This window comes from Bubalus kerabau, chromosome 23, assembly GCF_029407905.1.
Source record: "Bubalus kerabau isolate K-KA32 ecotype Philippines breed swamp buffalo chromosome 23, PCC_UOA_SB_1v2, whole genome shotgun sequence".
Taxonomy (NCBI): Eukaryota; Metazoa; Chordata; class Mammalia; order Artiodactyla; family Bovidae; genus Bubalus; species Bubalus kerabau.
This window is the reverse complement of record NC_073646.1, coordinates 11,485,302-11,503,398: the sequence shown is the minus strand read 5'-3', so window position 1 is coordinate 11,503,398 and position 18,097 is coordinate 11,485,302. Positions and strand designations below refer to the sequence as shown.

Sequence of the window (18,097 nt, the reverse complement as noted above, 5' to 3'; positions counted from 1 at the left end):
GGTTCGATCCTGGGGTCAAGAAGATCCCCTGGAGAAGGGCATGGCAACCCATTCCAGTGATCTTGCCTGGAGAATCCCATGGACAGAGGAGCCTGCCAGGCTACAGTCCATAGGATTGCAAAGAATCAGACATGACTGAGGCAACTTAGCATGCACGCATGCATGGACTTGGAAAGGATCATGCTTAGTGAAATAAGCTAGATAAAAAGAAGACAAATTCTGTATGTTTTCACTGAAACATGGAATCCAAAAAATTAGATACTTCCCTGGTGGTCCAGTGGTTAAGATTCCATACTTCCACTGCAGGGGGTATAAGTTGGATCCCTGGCTGGGTGAGGAACTAAGATCCCATATGCCATATTATGTGATCAAAAACAAAATAAAATTCAAAAAACAAAACAAAACAATGAATTTTTAAAAAAGAAGCCCCTGGTGCTGTGTAAAGTCCATATTCCTGGTCCTACTGCTGAGTACTCCATGAAGCACCAGGTGAACTGTGCTTTCAATAAGAGCCTCAGTGATTCTCAAGCTCAGAGAAGTAGGGAAACCCTGGTTTAAGGTGGGTGACAGCTGAGAAAGAATGAACCTTCCCTCACCTTGACCAAACCATTATCAGGTGAAGCTGAATGGAAACCACCACCATCAACAAGCAGGGGAAAAAAACCTATGCGATTTCCTAGTGTTTTCCACAAGTACATGACCCTTAAGCACCATATAGCAAGGGTTTGTCACCAGGATCTCCCTTAAAGAGCTTTCTCAGCACCCCCAGGATCTTATATCATTGGATGAATTGGGAGAAAACTAAGCTAATAAGTGAAATGGCCCTCCACAGAGTCCATGTTGTTGTTATCCAATCAACATCTGTCTCCTATAAAAGAAACTCAAAGAGCTGTGTTGGATGTTTCATCTTGAAAGGAGTTTGACGTTTCTACTTGTTCAAGAGCTGCGTTGCAAGCCAGGTAAAGGGATCTACAATTTTTTGCATGTAACTGTAGTGGTGTGTTTGGAAATCATTACAGAAGCTCTTTTCATCATTACTTAGTGAGGTGAAAGTTTTTTTTTTTTTTTTGAGGTATCTTTTTAGATTCACTGATCATTGCAGTTCATCAGATGTGTTTTCCTGTTTTGCCATTTGTCTGCTTTTCTTTTTTCCTTAATTTGTTGATGTTCTTTGTTTAGGAAGGATATTAACTCTTCTATGTGTATAAAATAGTGACTTACCAGAACTTTGTGATGTCTTAATGCCATTCAAGAGTTTTCTTTCTTCCTTTATTGCATTTTTCTGAGTAAAATATAAGTGCTTTCCTTACTTAGCAAGACTGAAAATATGCATTCAATCTAAGAAACTGGAATAAATAAAATCAGTGGAAATAGAGGAGGAAATGTAAAAGCCTAAATTAAACTTGGAACCAAATACAATACCATGCCTGAAGGGTAACACTAAAAGCTTGTTCTTGTAAATGGTGACAAGTAGATCAATTCCATCAAAACATTTTTTGTTGTTGTTTTAATGAGCATTTGGTGAGCAATAACAAGAAATAGTCAGGTAAAAGGTAATGTACAACTGCATATCAAAATACCTGATAATTTATGTGAAAGGGATAGTTTCCTTGAAAAGTTACCAAAACGGATCAAGAAGTAACAGCAGACAAATCACTCCAGAAGATAAATTCACACTTCCACCTAAAGAGCCTGAGTGGCCTATTTCTCTGAGCTCTGGAAACTTTTCAAAGGCATCTTTTTATAAAGATAATTTTTACCTCAGCCCAGCACCCATAAAAATCTCCATGATGAAACTGGGGCATAGTCTAACTCAAAAACCTTCTTGGTAAAGTTCCTAACATAATGAACAAATAAAATCTTACTTTTTAAAAAACCTTTAACCTCAATTTTAAAAGTCTATTTATTTTTAATTGGTGGATAATTGCTTTACAATATTGTGTTGGTTTCTGCTCTACAGCAACATGAATCAGCCATAAGTGTATATATGTCCCCTTCCTTGTGGCTCTCTGTCCCACCTCCCACCCCATCCCACCCCTCCAGGTTGCCACAAGGCACTGGTCTAAGTTCCCTGAGTCATACAGCAAAGTCCCACTGGTTATCTATTTTACACATGGTGGTATATATGTTTCCATGAAACTCTCCCTATTTGTCCCACCCACTCCTTCCCATTCTGTGTCCTCAAGTCTGTTCTCAATATCTGAGTCTCCATTGCTGCCCTGCAAATAGGTTCATCAGTACCATCTTTCTAGATTCCATGTATATATGCATTAATATGATATTTGATTTTCTCTTTCTGACTTACTTCACTCTGTATAATAGGCTGTAGGTTCATCTGTCTCATTAGAACTGACTCAAATGCATTATTTTTTATGGCTAAGTAATATTCCACTGTATTTATGTACCACAGCTTCTTTATCCATTCTTGTTAATGGACGTCTAGGTTGCTTCCATGTAACCACAATTTTCAAGTGTGTAAAATGTTAAAACACAATGAACACTCACTTACCTTTCTTAATGTTAACAAATTAACATTTTGTTGTAACTTTAGCACATGTTTATAACATTTGTTGCTATTGCTATTATTGTTGTTGGCTGAATCACTGAAGAATCAGTGGCAGCCTTTATGAATTTCTTGTCTAAATGCTTGAAACTGCATCTCCTTTTTTTTTTTTTTAAAAAGGGGGGGCATTCTCCTATAAGAACTGAATGCCACCATGGATTAGAAAATTACTTGTACCAGTTAATAAAGATGGCCATGAGTTTATTTCAAGAACACAAGGATAGGTCCAAATTAGAAAAATTGATAAACCTTATTATATTAGTGAAAAAAACAGAAAGTCACATTTACCAGCAAGTGCTGCAAATGCATTTGACACAATTCCCTGCAATTGCTGATAAGTTCTCAAAGAATAGAAATGCTGATTCTAAAAAAGACAATCTGCCAACACAAATAATGTAAAAAGATAGTGAAATAACCAAAGCATTTGAGCTAAAGGCATTCTACAAAGTGAGGCAATTTTTGATGTTTTTCTCCCTGTATTTGAGTTCTTCAATTTCCTTGATCTCATGCATCAAATATTTTTGGAGAAACTCCATAGTTACTTATACATTAAGTTGACTTCTAAAGTTTTCCATCACCTTAAACAGTCACAAAGAATGCACTGTCTGGTATATTGTAAATGCTGATCCATCAAAATAACTGCTATACCACTTTTAAATGTAACTATAAGCCTCAGTCTTCACCACCATCATTCATTTGAAATGCACATAAACAAATTTTTCTTTGTCTCAAGCTTTGCCTCATTTCCTTCTCTTTAATCTGTCCTTCCATTTCATTCAATCTCTCCTGAAATGTGTCTTAATATAGTATGTTATGCTTTAAAGTCTTTTTTGATCACTCATATCATTGTTCTCTGCAACAAAGATATATATTAATATGTATATGTATATGCTTGGATTTAAGGCAAATTCTTCTGACCATGATGTTCTAACTGTAAAACTTCTTCTGAACTGGGTTACAGTTACAATTCATATACGTGTGATCAAACTAACACTGCTATGGTCTGAACATCTGTGTCCCCAAATTCATATGTTGAAATCCTACCCCTTTCAGTGATAGTATTAGGAGGTGGGGGCCTTTGGGAGGTGGCTAGGTCAAAAGGACTGAGATCTAATGAGTGAAATTAATGCTCTTAAAAAAGATCCCACGGACCTCCTTCTCCCCTTCCCCAAGGTGGGGATTAAAGGAAAAACCTGCAACCCAGGAGAGGTCTCTCACCGGTGATACTGGTTTCCTGATCTCAGAGTTGCAGTCTCAAGACCATAATCACTATGTTTCTGCTGTTTATAAGTCACCCAGTCTGTGGCATTTTGTTAGAGCAGCCTAAATAGACTGAGAAAATATATTACAATACAAAAATATATTAAACACAGAAAACTTTTAAGAACAGCACTTACAGTCATAGAACACGTATACCTTTTTTTTGGTTTGCTTAAAAAATTTTTTTGTTGTTTTTATTGTAGTACAGTTGATTTACGATGTTGTGTTAGTTTCTGCTGTATAGCAAATTAGCTATATACAGCTGTACTCTTTTTTAAAGTGTTTTCCCACATAGATCATTAAAGAGTATTGAGAAGAGTTCCCTGTACTATACAGTTGTTTAGCTGCTAATTTGTGTCCAACTCTTTTGCGACCCCATGAATTGTAGCCCATCAGGCTCCTCTGTCCATGTGATTTTTCCAGGCAAGAATACTGGTGTGGATTGCCATTTCCTTCTCCAAGGGGTCTTCCCAACCCAGGAATTGAATCCGCATCTCCAGCATTGGCAATGGTTAGTCGACCTTTCGGTTTATCTAACCTTAACATTTTCCCCCTCTTATCCCTGCAGACAAGATTCATTATGATCTCATCACCTCGAGTTTACGGTCAGTCAAACTGGTTTCCAAGAATAACTCACATCAAATGTTCATATCAATTATACAAACAATTCTTTTTGTTCTTTGCTGTATTCATCATTTTGCTTTTTGGAATTGCCATGGCAACTTTCCCTCTGGATCGCAAGACGTTACTCCTGGTAATCACAATAATTATTACTGCCATCGTTTTTCTCATCATTACTGGAGTGCTCATTTTTTATGAAGTCTGCCGAAAGCTGGAGGAATTTATCCCTCCCCAAGTGGAAGAATCATGGAGGTATATAATTGAACACATTGAAATTTAAGCTTCAGCAACAAGATTCCAATCGTCAGCACCTGACTATCATCTTATCTGAAATCTGAACCTCCTTGGGACTTTGAACCTTTTTAGTCTTTTGAGCATTTTAAAAGGAATAAACATTGACTTTTTAAAAGGTTATGATTTTGGAAAGTTCTTGTTCCCTATTGCCTCTGTGAAATCTCTTCCTGGAGAAAGCCCTTTTTTTCCCTCAAATATGTGACAGATAAATGTACCAGTGTTCTCCCACCTGTTTTTATTTATTTTTGGCTGTACTGGGTCTTTGATGGTTTGTGTGGGCTTTCTCTAGTTGCGGGGAGCAGGGGCTACTCTTCGCTGCAGTGCATGAGCGTCGCACTGCGGTGGAGTCTCTTGCTGTGGAGCGCGGGCTCCAGGGTGCTTGGGCTTCAGTAGTTACAGCTCTTAGGCTCAGCTGCTCTGTGGCATGTGGGATCTTCCCAGACTAGGGATTGAACCTGTGTCCCCTACATTGGGAGGCAGATTACTATCCTCTGCACCACCAGGGAAGTCCTTCCTCCAAGAAATTTTTGCTTCTACCAAATTCTTGCTCTCTTCCTCCCATCACTTACGACCTACCTCTTACTCTGGCTTTTCATAGCAGCTCCTGCTAATTTTAACATGTACAGAGGTGGCCCACTGAAGACTCCGGGCTCCCAACTCATGACTCCTCACTTGCAATGTCCCAATCTTATCTCCGCTATTGAAGTGGAGCAGGACCCTATGGCCCTTGCCCTGCATGTCCTCAGCCTGCCTTTTGTGTGTGAAAAAAACTTTAGCCAAAGAATAACTTTAATCAGAGGGAGAAAAGGCAGAAGCTAAAAACAGCAGTCAAATAGGACAAAACAATAGTCAGTAAGCAAAGTCAAGGACCGTTAGATCCTTCTCAAGGATTATAGATAATATTCTGAGCCATATCCTGTGGGCTGTGTTGTAGAGACCAAACCCCTCACCAGGTGGAAGAAATTAATGACATGATGATCAGACTGTAGCCATGACATAAACTGCCACAATTCCAAGAATTTTCCCCAATGAAAACAAATCAGCCCTGGAACACACACACAATGTCACATGACCTTATTTTACTGTTCCTAAAACTGATATCAAAACCATTTTCAAAAATGGTTTTGTGCACTTAAAAACTTAAGAGAGTAGATCTCATGTTGTATTCTTACAAAAAAAAAAGCCAAGAAACACAATAAATGGTTTGGAGGTGAAGGATATATTTATTACCTTGATTTTGATGATGATATCACAGGTATAGGTATATGTCCAAACACATCAAAATGTATATATCAAATGTGTATGATATTTTAATATAGTAAGTATGCCTCAAAAAACTAAACACAGTGGAAGCCATTTTTAATGGGAATTGGTTCTGAGTGGTGGAATACTTCTATTTGGATCTTTCTTATTTTTTTCCAAGTCTCCCAAAGAACATATGTGTTGCTTTGTAATCAAAACCCAGCAAATTGTTAAATTTGCTGGATGGCCATGCAGCCCACCATAGATGATAATATAGGCATCATACTTAAACAAAAAATCCTAGATAATCTGTAAGTTCAGTTCAGTTCAGTCGCTCAATGGTGTCCGACTCTTTGCGACCCCATGAATCTCAGCACGCCAGGCCTCCCTGTCCATCACCAACTCCCGGAGTTCAATCAGACTCATGTCCATCGAGTAAGTAACATTTTACAAAAAAATGTCACTGAAATTGCCTTTGAACTGGACTCTTGGCTTCCCTTCCTCCCATACCCCTCTGTCATCTCTTGTTAACTGAGAGTATGATTTTTAAAGAATTTTATTTTATTGAAACATAATTGATTTATAATGTGTTAATTTCTGATATACAGCAGGCAGTTATACATGCATGTACATACACATATACACTTTCTTTTTCATATGATTTTCCATTATGGATTATCACAGAAAATTGAATGTATTTCCCTGTGCTAGGCAGCAGGACCTCAGTGTTTATCCATTCTCTATATGATAGTTTGCATCTGCTAATCCCAAACTCTCAATCCATCCCACCTCCAACGCCCTCCCCCTTGGCAGCCACGAGTCTATTCTATGTCTATGAATCTGTTTCTGTTTCATAGATAAATTCATTTGTGTCACATTTTTATTTTTATTTATGTAAAAAATTCTTAATTTAAAATTTTATTGGCCAGACCACACGGCATGCAGAATCTTCCTCAACTAGGGATCCAACCAGTGCCCCCTGCATTGAGAGCAGAGTCTTAACCACTGGACCACCAGGGTCATATTTAAGTATGACATATTACATATGACATATGACACAAATCTGTGTCATATTTCAGATTCCACATATAAGTGAAATCATATGATACTTGTCTTTCTCTTTGTGACTTACTTCACTTAGTATGACAATCTCTAGATCATCCATGTTGCTAAAAATAGCATGATTTCATTCTTTTTTCATGGCTGAGTAGTATTCCATTAGGTACACACCATATCTTTATCGGTTCATCTGTCGATGGACACTTAGCTTGTTTCTATGTTTTGGCTAGCATGCATAGTGCTGCAATAAATAGGGGTGCTTTTAAAAAAATATTTATTTTTGGCTGCACGGGAACTTTGTTGCAGTGTGAGGGCTTTCTCTAGTTGCAGCAGCGATCGGGGGCCACTGTTCCTCGTGGCATGAGGGCTTCTCTTCTTGCAGAGCACGGGCTCTAGCGTGCTCAGGCTCAGTAGTTGTGGTGCACAGGCTTAGTTGCCCCGTGGCATGTGAGATCTTCCCGGACCAGGGATCGAACCCTGCATTGCTGGGCAGATTATTAACCACTGGACCACCAAGGAAGCCCTAACAGGAATTCTTGAGTCTGTCCCACAGAGCGACAGATCAGGGAGCAGCTGGCTAACACCCCTCTGCTTGTAAACTGCCTTCCCTGGCCATGCTGGATCAGTTATTTCCCTTTCTTTCTGTCTCCTCTCTTTAGCTGCATACCTGCCCAGCTTCACATGGCTCAGTTGTTTCACAGGAACTTAGAGTTACCTCACCTTTCCCTCTACCTCCAATCACTTTACCCTCATGCCCAATTCCATCCTGCTTATCTTACAACTATCCCAACCCCCTTCAGCTTTGGGGAGGTGGATCTGAGACTCGTTCTCCTCTCTCTAGTCTGTCGCCTCCCTTGGCAAAGCCTCGGCACCTCAGCGTTTGGCTTGCTGTGCCTGGTTTGGTAATGGTGTTACAATTCCCCAGAGGTGCTTGTGGAAGACTGGTCCTTCAAGAAAGGATCTGGAGAATTGTGCTTTCACCAAGTGCCCTGAGGTTTTTCAAGCCCAGTGGTGGTTGGGAAAAACTGGTATAAGGCAGGTTGCAGCTGACAAGGACGCTTTCCTCAACTTGACCAAACCATCATTGTGGTGCATGTGTGCTAAATCGCTTCAGTCGTGTCTGAGTCTGTGCAGCCCTATGGACTGCAGCCTACCAGGCTCCTCAGTCTGTGGGATTCTCTGGGCAAGAATACTGCAGTGGGTTTCCATGCCCTCCTCCAGGGGGTCTTCTTGACCCAGAGACTGAACCCACAGCTCCTGCATTGTCAAGCGGGTTCCTTACCACTAGTGCCATCTGGGAAGGAAGTCCAAACCATCATCAGGCAAAGCCAAATGGAACCACCACCATTAATAGCCAGGGGGAGAACAAATGATCATTTCCTAGGTTTTTTCCAAGACACATTATTCTTAACTACCACATAGCAAGGGCTTCCCTGCTGGCTCAGGGATAAAGAATCTGCCTGCCAATGCAGAAGATGTGGGTTCGATCCCTGGGCCGGGAAGATTCCCCAGAGGAGGGCATGGCAACCCACTCCAGTATTCTTGCTTGGGAAATCCCATGGACAGAGGAGGCAGGTGGGCTACAGTCCATGGGGTCTCAAAGAGTCAGACACAACTTAGCGACTAAACAACAATAATAAACCATAGAGCAAGTGTTTGTCATCAATCTCTCCTTTAAGAAGCTTTCTCAGACCCCTGCATCTTATATCATTGGCTCAACTGGGAGAAAGCTAAGCTGATGCGTGATTCTATGGCTTTCCATAGAATTCATGTTATTGCAGTTACCAATCAGGATCCTGTCTCCTATACAAGAAACAGAAAGCGCTGTGCTTAGCATCTCACCTTGACGTGTGTTTGCTGGTTTCTGTTGTAAAAAAGCTGCATTGCATACCAGGTAAACCCCTCTATCACCCCTATTTATCTATAAAAGCAGCGATGTGTCTGAAAGTCATTAAAGACTCTCTTTTTCTTATTTCTAAGTGAGGTCAGGGATACCTTTTCAAGTTCACCAGCCATTGTAATTCCACAGATAGGGGTTTCTTGTTATACCCTCTGTTTTTTTACTGGTTTTCTTTCTTTATTGTCAATGTTTTGTGTATATAAGGGACCCTATGCAAGAGTTCAGGAGGGCATGGAAACACACTGAAGTATTCTTACCTGGAGAATCGCATGGGCAGAGGAGGCTGGCAGGCTACAGTCCAAAGGGTCGTGAAGAGTAGGACGTGACTGAAGCGACTGAGCACTCACACATGCATGCAAGAGCTCCAATTACCTTTGATAGCGTTTGTCTAAAGTACACGTTGCTTTCTGCCTCTACTCCATTAAACCTAAATTAATAGGGGTTTTGCTTTGTGATCTGTATCACCCATACTGAAACTAGTATAACAATTTTAAATGATACATTTAAGTAATTCTGACACTTCCTTAAAATGAGATCTTGAGTCTCTTCTCATCCCCAAGCAAACCTCAGGACTATGAGCTATGCCCAAGTGCTCTGTGGAAATGTTCCAGAAGTTTGTGATAGTTTCATTAAGGTTATTGAAGTAAGCATTTAAAGGAAATTAACATACTTATGTTTCCTGGCAACCTTCCTTGGTCATCCTAGACCCTAGCCCTTTGTTTCAGTCCATCAGGACACATTACAACTTAGAGTGAATAGAATTCAAAACTTTGTCTAAAAGCAATGTCATGGCAAATGGAGAGATGGGTTCCCAGTAAACCTCTGATTTATTTGACCCCATTTTTTTCTTCTAACCTCTGCAGATAAGATCGTCATGATCCCAACTTTTCAAGCTCATAACCTGAGGAGCTAGCTGCTGAGACTACAGAGTTTATACAAATGCATCTGGCTTCTTTATTTTGGAGTAATCACTTTGTTCCTGGAACTTTCTGCAGTGGCTTTCTTTGCTGATCAGATACCTTTTCGTCTAGCAATGATGATGGCTGTTTCTGAAACTGTTTCTATTTCATTCCTGCAATCTTTGCCTTGTGTGAAGCTTGTCAAAACCCAGAAGCTTCACCTTGAAGCCTAGAAGAATTATCAAACCTTAGAAACCCCCAGAAGCTTAGAAATAGCTATTTTGAAATGGGAGCACCAAACACAAGCACCGGATTTATAAGTTGATGTTAAACCCCAAATACCTTTGTGCCTTTGGACAGTTTAAGAAATCCCTTGAGCATTGGTTTAAAAAGAAATAAACTCTGGCCTCTAAAAAGCTTACTATCTGATTTTGGAATGTTCTTGTCTCTATGAAATCTCTTTCTGCAGAAATTCTTGTTCTTTAGAATTCACGTCAAATGAAGGAACCAAGTTTCGCCTCCCTGTTGCCATGACTACCAACCTTCTTGCTCCCTTCCAACCATCACTAAGATCCAGTTGCTGCTTCTCACTCTCTCTTCACATCAATTCCTGTGGACTTTAACATGCACAGAGAGGACCCTTCCAGGCCCACAGGTGCCTAGCTCACAGCCCTCCTCAAGACCCTGCATCCTCTAAACACACAGCCCCCCCCTTTTTTTTTCTTTTAGTTTAACATTTTATTTAAAACACTTTATATTTTGTGTTGGGGTATAGCTGATTAACAATGTTGTGATAGTTTCAGGTGAAGAGCAAAGGGACTCAGCCACACATGTACATGTATCCATTCTCCCCCAAACTCCCCTCCCATCCAGGCTGCTCCATAACATGGAGCCCAGTGCCATGTACTCTGCAGTAGGTTGTACGTGTTACAATAGTAACTTGTTGGTTATCCATTTAAGATAGAGTAGTGTGTTCATGTCGATCCCAAACTCCCTAAATATCCCTTCCCCCTGGCAATCATAAGTTCGTTCTCTAAGTCTGTGGGGTTTTTGCATTTTTCTTTTTTAAAATATGTATTTATTTGGCTGTGCCAAGTCTTAGTTGCGGCCTGTGGGATCTAGTTCCCTGACCAGGGATGGAACCCGGGCCCCCCGCACTGGGAGCAGGGAGTCAGCCACTGGACCGCCAGGGAAGTTCCTCCCATAGCACCTTGACTTTTTTCTTGTCCCTTTTGGGTTCCAAATTTTTCACCCCCTCTGACCCTCCTGTATATTCCTGGCACTTTTACTGGCCTATCCACGTAGTCCAGAAACCCAAGAAGCCACACCTCCTGGAGCAAATGACACAAGAAAGTGTCCTTCAAATCATGATCACAAAGTTCAGTCACCCGTACTGCAATCCTTCTATTTCATTATATCCTCTCCTTTGCTGCCAGGCTGGGAACTGGCAGATGCCTCTACGAGAAAAGTGCCTCAAAAGAATATCTTCCTTCCCTTTGTCTGATGTTTCTGGGTGCCCCCTCCCTTCGCCACTATTGAGAAATGGACTCACCATGCCACCTACTCATTCTAGAAATCTCACCAGTCAACGGCCCTACCCAATGGCCCTTGATATAAGAAGATAGAGCCCAGAATCAAGGACCTGGAAGCAATTCTTCTCTCATGCTAGAACAGCTAAAAGTAATTTGCAGAGGGAGCTGATGCAGATAGTAAACAGAGGACAATTTTTTTCTTTCAACATATAATTACTATCCTCAGGTCTGGAGTAGTAGGCTGTATCACAAAATGAAACAAGAATCAGACTGTGTGAAGGATCAGTAACCAAGGCAAGGACACTTGGAAATTGAAAACGAGGGCAGAAATTGAAAAGTGAAAAAATTTGGAAGATGAAGGAGAGAAGTCAACAAGGTCAGCCATTTGTGATGGGGACAGTGGAAACAGTGTTTAAACACATGAGATTTTTAAAAAAACAGTTCCGTTTTGCAAGATGCAAGAAGTTCTCTGGACAGAGTGCACTGACAACCTGAATGTACTTAATGTCACTGAACTGTCCACTTAAAATGGTTACAGTGGTAAATTTCATGTTATGCCTGTTTTATCACCATCAAATATCATTTTTTAGAAATGGAATATGGCGGAAGAGAACAGGATTCAAACTGATATGGGGATAAAAAGGACTTCAAATGAAAGTTCCCACCAACGTATGACTTGGGGGTGGTGCAATAATTGTTAACATAAAGGAAGGGCTATAGAAGATATACTTTAAATTGCAAGTGATAAAGAGGATTAAAGTTGGTCGTTGAGGCTGAAGTCCTCAGGGGGATTTCATAACCTGTAGGACCATGCTGCTACTGCTGCTAAGTCGCTTCAGTTGTGTCCAACTCTGTGCGACCCCAGAGACGGCAGCCCACCTGTCCCTGGGATTCTCCAGGCAAGAACACTGGAGTGGGTTGCCATTTCCCTCTCCAATGCATGTAAGTGAAAAGTGAAAGTGAAGTCGCTCAGTCATGTCTGACTCTTAGCCACCCCACGGACTGCAGCCCACCAGGCTCCTCCATCCATGGGATTTTCCAGGCAAGAGTACTGGAGTGGGGTGCCATCGCCTTCTCGGGTAGGACCATGAGTCATCCCCTAATAACCTTCTAGTCCACTCACTGGTATTTTGTGGAGGGGGGTGCGGTACACTGCATCTTCGTTTTTGCAGGCGAGCTTTTTCTAGTTGCAGCGAGTGGGGCTACTCGTTGCTGTGATGCACGGGCTTCTCATTGCGCAGGCTCCTCTTGTTGCAGATCAGAGGCGCTCAGACCTCAGTGGTCGAGGTGCGTGGGCTTCGTTGCTCTGCGGCATGTGGAACCTTCCTGGACCAGGGATTGAACCCGTTTACCCTGCATTGGCAGGTGGACTGCCATCCACTGTACCACCAGGGAAGTCCCAGTTGGTCTTACTTTTAATATCTGCTAGAAACAACACATATGCACTGGAAATGGAAGGCTGACCAGATCCAGGAATCGTGACCAGATCGTGAGTTCACAGCAGCAGAGTTCATGTGCAAATGTGTTTCTTGCCTCTTCTGTTGATATTCCTTTTCCCATTTTTTCAAAAAGTACAAGGCCATGAGGATCTCCATACAGCAATTTTTATCACAGCTCTTCATAGAATCGTTGGTGCCAATGAGATTTATGATGCCCCAAGAGCCACATAATTCTATAAATCCTTAGATACCTGACAACATTGATTTTTACCCTCTGTTTCCATTAATGCATACTCGTACCTCATGATGAGAAAATGTAGACTGTACCAACAAATCAAATTATTTGAGCCTGTTGTTTTTAAATGCAGAACAGAATCACCTGATGAAAAAATTTTTTAAAAAGTCTACTTGCCAGGAGAATCTAATTCTGATGTGTACATCCAGCTGAAGATCATCAATTTAGGCTGAGCAGGGGCACTTCTGATTCTATTGATTTGATGAGGTTTCAGTGAGTAGTTCTGTCTGATGAACTGAGGGTGTAACCCAGTAGGACCTTTGGGGGCCTTCCCGGGACAGACTACCCCCCACCCCCAACCCATGTCCTCCAGCTGCCTCTTGTCTGTAGAAAACTTTGGCTTCCTAGGCCTTCCCCAAGTTCCAAAGGATAAATTTAATCAGAGAAGTGAGAAAATGTAGAAACAACAGGAAATAGTCAAGCAAGGCAATAATAATAGTTTAGCCATTAAACAAAGTCAAGGACTTTTAGTTCCTCCTCAAGGGCTACCAGTTATCTTCTGAGCTATGTTTTTTGAGCCTTCTGCAGGTATTTCAACTCCCATCAAGTGGAAGAAGTTAACTGCTTGCTGACCACGAGCACATAGACCCCAGCCAGCTTGGAACCAGAAGGTTGATGATGTTGACTCCCCAGTTACCTCACCACCAACCAGTCAGAAGAATGTTCATGAGCTGATTATGTGCCCACAACCCCTCTCCTTTATCTTGGAAGCCGATGGGGAGTTTGGGTGTTTTGAGTGCTAGCTGCCTGGACTCCTTGCTTGGTGCCTGCAATAAACACTGCGCTTTCTTTCACCAAGACCCAGTGTGAGTAGATCTTACTGCATGTGGGTAAGCAGAGCCAAGTTTGGTTTGGTAATAGAAGAAGCAGTAGACTCCTGCTTTTAATGAAATACTTTAAAATTATCTTCTTTCCTCATCAAGAAACCTTTCTCAGCTCCTTCTGAGATTCTTGCTTATTCTTGGTGTAGTTTTCAACTGGGAATATCAGATAAAATAGATGTACAGTCTACTTGGGAGTATGCAAAGACAGAGGCTTCCTTTCTTTGTATGATGAGTTCCAGGCATTGTGCGGATGGCCAAACAGAACTGAATATCTGAAACAATCGTTTTTATTTTTTAATATTTATTTATTTGGCTGCATTCGGTTTTAGTTGCAGCACTAAAGATAAGCAGGATCGCTGATCTTTATGGCGGCATGCGAACTCTTAGCTGCAGCATGTTGTATCTAGTTCCCCAACCAGAGATCGAACACCAACCCCCTGCGCTGGGAGTGCAGAGTCTTAGCCACTGGACCACCAGGGAAGTCCTTGAATCAGTCATTTTTAAACTTTGCTGTTGTTTTTTAGTTGCTCAGTCATGTCCAACACTTTTGTGAACCCCTGGACTGTAGCCTTCCAGGCTCCCCTGTCCATGGAGTTTCTCAGGCAAGAACACTGGGATGGGTTGCCATTTCCCTCTCCAGGGGATCTTCCTGACTCAGGAATCGAACCCACGTCTCCTGCATTGGCAGGTATGTTCTTTACCGATGAGCCACCAGGGAAGCCAACAGAGAGGGCTTCAGAGTCTCCTGAAGGGCTTACTGAAAGCCAGGCTGCTGGATCTCACCGGCAAGAATTCCTAATCTGGTAGGTCTAGGTTGGAATCTCCAGAATTTACATTTCTACAAGATCCCAGGTGATGGTGCTGCTGCTACCTTGGAGAACTCTCTTTGAGAAACTCTGATCTATTCCACCTGCCCAGGTCTGAGAGGGAGGTTTTACAAAATACCAAAGGTGTTATGACTACTCTGTGGTGCCAAAGAGACCATAGAAGGAAAACAGACTCTGAGTTGAATCCTAATTCTGCCACTTCTTGCCTAAAAACCCTGTGCAAATTATTTAACTCTCTGTACCTGGTTTTCTGGTTGGTAAAATATGGATGATAATACCTGCCTCATGAGATTCTGTCTGTAAAACACTTGGCCTAAAGTAACATACAGGAGACAGCATTTCTGATGGTGACCTTTCTCATAAATAGTTTATAAATTTCTCACCATTCTTCTGCATATTAAAGTCATCTGGGGACCTCCTGAGGCCCAAACACCATCCCCAGGGGTGTTGATATAGTAGCTGGGATGACACCGTGGGTATGTTTTCATTTTTATTGGAGTATAATGGCTTCCCTGGTGGCTCAGACGGTAAAGAATCTGACTGCGATGTGGGAGACCCAGGTTTGATCCCCGGGTCAGGAAGATCACCTGGAGAAAAAAAACGGCATGCCATTCCAGTATTCCTGCCTGGAGAATTCCATGGACAGAGAAGCCTGGTGGGCTACAGTCCATGGGGTTGCAAAGAGTCAGACACGACTGAGTGACTTTCACTTCCCTTCACTTTCAAAATTGCTTTACAATGTTGTGTAAAGTTCTGCTGTACAACAAAGCAAATCAGCTATGTATATATTCTCTTTCTTGGACCTCCCTTCCACTTACCCCTATTCCCACCTATCCAGGTCATCACAGAGCACTGAGATGAAATCCCCGTGCTATCCAGGAGCTTCCCACTAGCTGTCTATTTTACACATGGTTGTGTATTTATGTCGAGCTCCCAAGTGAGTCAGCTATACATCAAGAGTAGAGAACCACTGACTTAGTAGTTAACAAACTAGAAGAAGACGAAACAATAGAAGGACCAGGTTTAGCTCCTCAGTGGAAGACGTTATCCGTGTGACATAGACCCATACTGTCTTGAGAGTATTCAGAGATACCTGGGTGTTCCCTGTGCTAACATTAACAAGAGTGAGCTCACTACCAGTCCCATTAGTGAAGTCCTTCACAGCCCTCCAGAGAGGGCAAATTACTGTGCTGAGTAGGACTAAGTGCTCATCTGAGGCTTAACAATGGCATCCCCGGAAAGTTCACATTATTCTCATTATCTAATCAAGATCCTCCCCCTCTTAAAAGGAAAAGGAAAGGCTTCAATTCTTCTCCGAAGGTTACGCCAGTTTGGTTGGAAAGCCTGCTAGCTGATTTCTTTAAACTCCTCCTTATTTTTAGGTTTACATACTACTGGGTAAGTAAAACAAGACTGTCTTTCATGAAAGTGTTAACTTTTTGCAGATATATGCATTGAATTAAGAAAATTTTGTAAAAAAAAAAAAAAGAAAATTTCAGTTACCATTTTGATAAGTACTTAAAAAAAATCATGAATGGCTCTGAAATGTAAACAAATGATTTATCGGCACCTATTGCAATACTCATATGGGCTTTTTTTTCATATACTTTTTAAATGTGGTGTTGTGTTATAGTGAGATTTTTGTCATGCTAAGCCATCTTTCCATGCTTGGGATAGCCATTATTTGTTGGCTATATGTGTGCGTGTGTTTTCTTTTTAAATATTGATACAATGCTCAATGGGCTTCCCAGGTGGCGCTAGTGGTAAAGAACCTGCCTGCCAATGCAGGAGATGTAAGAGACTCGGGTTCGATCCCTGGGTTGGGAAGATCCCCTGTAGAAAGGAATGGCAACCGACTCCAGTATTCTCGCCTGGAGAATCCCATGGACAGAGGAGCCTGGTGGGCTACAGCCCATGGGGTTGCAAAGAATCAGACAGACCTGAAATGATTTAGCATGGACACATGATGTTGAATGCTGAATTTAAACTAGAGTATTTCTTAATTATATATGAAGCATTCATATTTCCGTATAGTTAACAAGAGTTTGTTGATAACTTCTTCGTCACTGAGAAGATTGTTTAAATCTGGGAAATGAATGCATGAATGAATAGCTAATCCAATGTAAAAATGGATGCCAGAATATTATCTGCAGTGCCTGTTACTGTAATCCCATCCCCAAAGACAGTACATTAGTTGGTAAGTCGTGTCCAACTCTTGTGACCCCAAGGACTGTAGCCCACCAGGCTTCTCTGTCTGTGGCATTTCCCAGGCAAGATACTGGAGGGGGTTGCCATTTCCTTTTCCAGGGAATCTTCTCCACCCAGGGATCAAACTGGCATCTCTTGCATTGCAGGCGAATCCTTGACTGCTCAGATACCTGGGAAGTGCATCTAAAAGGTATATGAGACGGTAACTTCTGACGGATCTTCATGGAGGACAAAAGTACTGTCTGAAACCTAGCCTTGGGACTTCCCTGCGGTCTAGTGTTTAAGACACGGCACTCCTAGGGCAGGGGGCTTGGGTTTGATCCCTGGTCAGGGAACTAAGCTGGAGGAGGAAATGGCAACCCACTCTAGTATTCTTGCCTGGAGAATCCCATGGAGAGAGGAGTCTGGCAGGCTATGGTCTGTGGGATCGCAGAGTTACACACAACTGAGCAACTGAGGGCACACACACACGGGGAACTAAGATCCCACATGCTGTACAAGGTGGCAAAAAATACAAAACAAACAAAACCCCACACCTAGCCCTTTACGTTATCTTCTAAGAATATTACATTCAATAAATAGTCTAACAAGTCACGTTCACAGTAGATTTTTAGATTGTATCTAAATAAAATGTCATCTCAAATAGAGAGAAATATTAATATTTTGCATATCTAACACATTACTTTTTTTTTTTTTTTGCAACCGCAGCAGCAAAGACTCACTATGTTTGAGCCTCATAACTGGAGGATAAGGCTACCAAAAAGCATGCTGCAAAAACCTTTTTACATTCGCTACCGGGATTCCCTCATCCTCACCAGCCTGGGATTCGTGACTTTGGCTCTGGGAATTGCTATCACAATCGGAGCTTTTAACAACGTGGTTGTCCTCCTTGGGATGACGCTTGATTTTCTGGGTGTCCTTCTTGGTATTTTGGGGGGTATAAACATGTACACCACCTACTCATGCTTCCAGAGCTCCTTAGAAGCACGAGGGGCAGCTGAGAACATTCACTTCATGTGGTGTCAGGTTGTACATCAAGAGCCTGAACTCTTGGCCAGCACCTGCTTATAATCTCATATTTAACCTGAAAATCTCTAGGACTCCAATTTTGTTTTATGCAGCATTTTCAAACTT

General features: G+C 41.7%; 1 long non-coding RNA gene across 1 annotated transcript; it reads left to right on the top strand.

Annotated features, from left to right (window-relative positions):
* The first annotated feature begins 679 nt into the window (after positions 1 to 679).
* Positions 680 to 10,257, top strand: LOC129637765 (uncharacterized). The gene is made up of 3 exons (XR_008707569.1): positions 680 to 959; positions 4,392 to 6,415; positions 9,803 to 10,257. It is a non-coding gene; the product is annotated as an uncharacterized LOC129637765 (long non-coding RNA).
* Positions 10,258 to 18,097: the final 7,840 nt, after the last annotated feature.